Source organism: Populus alba, chromosome 8 (genome assembly GCF_005239225.2).
Source record: "Populus alba chromosome 8, ASM523922v2, whole genome shotgun sequence".
Classification (NCBI taxonomy): Eukaryota; Viridiplantae; Streptophyta; class Magnoliopsida; order Malpighiales; family Salicaceae; genus Populus; species Populus alba.
This window is the reverse complement of record NC_133291.1, coordinates 2,396,034-2,398,898: the sequence shown is the minus strand read 5'-3', so window position 1 is coordinate 2,398,898 and position 2,865 is coordinate 2,396,034. Positions and strand designations below refer to the sequence as shown.

The window sequence follows — 2,865 nt, the reverse complement described above, 5'->3', positions numbered from 1 at the left end:
ACATCAATAATTAAGGCACGTGGAGAGGAAACGGTGATTAATAAGAAAAAAAAAAATCAATTTGACTGATTAGAACCATTTCATCTTCACAATCTTAATCTGCCGATCATTTACCATAAACAAACAATTTAGACAGTTAACATTTTTATTCACGGTACAGAAATGAATCAACAACTATTCATGCAGATATTCACGAAAGGCTGAGAATGGACATACAAGCAAACCTGACACGCCTGTTGTTTTTATGTCAACCCTAAAAATGTATAAGTGGCCTTATATTGACAGAAAAAGATTCTCACAAAGATATTGACTATTCGAGGAACAATCACAGAGCTGGTTACTTGCATCGATCGTTTGAAAATATTATGGGTTTAGACGGTGAAGAACAAAGGGGTCTAGGAATTGACCGTATAGAGTTAAGAATCACTCATGCCATAATGGACTGTAACCCAAGGAAAGAACAGATTTCCATCAGAATTAGGAGAGAACTTGGACATGGACAGGTCCTCCATAGTATTCTTCAAAAGAAAAGACGAGTCTTGCTGATAAAAACCAGGTTAGGTAAGTAGCGAAATGACCGTTTAACATGCATATACTTGATTAAATGATCTGACAGGGAATATAATTAATATCTAATCTGCATATAAAGACAAACATGTACATATATACTCGCACTAAGACTTGCCCGTGAGAGGGAATTTAAGTGGGATCGATCGTGGATATGACATCCAGACAGATAAAGGGTTTAGCACAGAGAATCTCAGTTGCTTAATTAACAAAGTAGTAATATTACCAAATAGTGGGAGTGGTAATTAAAATGATGGTATAAAAGGAAATGGAAAAGATAAAAAGAAGGAAGTGATGGAGATAAAGAAAAGGATATGAAAGATCGATAGACAGGTACGTAGATAGGGTAAATTATGTGGTATTTCTTTCTTCTTTTTTGAGCACTTTATTTAAATAAAGGTAAAGAAAGTAGAGAGATTGAGAGAATCCATGCGTTTCCAAGCACTCCCAGACAAAATGAGCTTCTGAGAAGAAAAGCAACCTTTGCTTTACGACTCAGAAAAAGGAGATTTCAAACCACCATAAGGGTTAGCTTAGGAAACTGCGTGGTTAGTAACCCAACCACACCATTTCCACTTCTCGTTTTCTTTCTGTCTGAATATCTCTCTCTCTCTCTCATATGATGGTGCCTGTCTATATTTATTTGCGAGCTGGGGGTGCAACTACAACCCCACCTCTCTCCTTCTTTCCCTCTCAATCCAACCACACATAAACCCTTCCGATAATTACCTCCTACACACCGGCCCTTTCTTTCTCAAGTCTAGCTAGTTTGCAGCTGGTTTCCCTGAGTTATGCCAATTCAAAAGAGCTAAATTTTTGTGGGGCTTTGAAACCCTTATTTGATTATGACCTAGTTTCTATTTCCCATCAATCTCTCTGTCCTCTCCTCCTTAAATACCTCTCTCCCTCCCTCTATCGACCTCCTTCTCCCTCCCTCCCTCTACCCTAATTTTGATGCTTCACTAAATACATTTTCTCGTCAACTTCTTTAGGTATGGTGTTCACGGGGAAGACAGCCTATGGTAGAGAATAGATCATCATCTATATGCATGCACTTGTAGTTCATGCATTTATTCATTCTAAGTAGTGTGCATCCTAGCTATGCAATTATGGGTAAGATCTTATACACACGCATACATGCTTAGAAATGCGCTATAGTCTATAAGTACAAACCATAATGCACAGATATGTACATGTTTTCACCATCATGCATCCATATATATTATATGTGCCTGGCTCCCTGTATGCCATTTGCAGAGCCCAACGGATCTTCGATGGCCTCCGTGGATGGCGTATGAGGAGCCATGCATATTCGCATGTATATTATACATGGTTTAATTTTGCTCGCAGAAGAAAAACTTATACTGTCACTTTGTCCAAATTTGAAGCTTAAAAGCCTGCAAGGGCAGCATTGTAATTTTCAATAGAATCAGGTTCTCTCTGATGCGAAGGTATTTGCTTATCCTCTTCTCTTGTATAGTTTTTAGGGTTTTCATGATGTGATGTTAATCTAAAAGCTTTTGCAGGAGAATAATATTTACTTTTCACCATATTTTTTCATTACAATTAGTCTCATGTATGTTTCCTTGATAGTGATTTAACATGAATAGGTACTGCATCTGTATCGAGAGATCTGAGTATAAATCTATTTTCTTAGCTCTCAAAATATTGCAGTGGATGAATTATAATTTTTTGTTCCTGACAACATATATAGGAGTTGCATATCATCCGTCTCATCTTCTTGTAACAGTACACATGCTTGTCTCAGGTACATGTCATATGACCTAGAGTCAAGGTATCATGTCCTAGAGCTTTGAGCACTAACAAAAAGGAGGAGAAAGACAGTTGATCTTGATCGCAGTTCGTTGATCATGGGAAACAAGACTGGAAACCCTGGTCATGTGTGCTGTACCTAGTGTCCAAGACTCCAAGTTGGTGCTAGGTGGTATAGATAAAAACCGATTAATTGATTTGTTTTATATAAAATTAGTTCGTTGTTGTTTAATTTCATTGTGGAATTGTTTAAACACAGGTGAAATTTTCATTGGTAAATGATAAATATTTTCAGAAAATTTCATGGAATTATTAATTAATTATTTTAATTCACCCTGACAGAATCACTAACATAATAAATCGTAAGTGGTATATTACAAAAAAAAAAAACATCAATGAGACAATACATTACCAATAGAAATATCCATCAGAATTTCATCGATAATACCACACCGATAGAATCATCAACATAACATGTCGTTAGAGATTTATTAGATAAATTAATCATCGGTGAGACAGACATTT

The 2,865-nt window shown here is 36.4% G+C and overlaps 1 long non-coding RNA gene across 1 annotated transcript; it reads left to right on the top strand.

The window, feature by feature from the left end:
* The first annotated feature begins 1,106 nt into the window (after positions 1-1,106).
* LOC118052461 (uncharacterized) lies at positions 1,107-2,639 on the top strand. Its single transcript, XR_004688192.2, has 2 exons — positions 1,107-1,559; positions 2,336-2,639. It is a non-coding gene; the product is annotated as an uncharacterized lncRNA (long non-coding RNA).
* Positions 2,640-2,865: the final 226 nt, after the last annotated feature.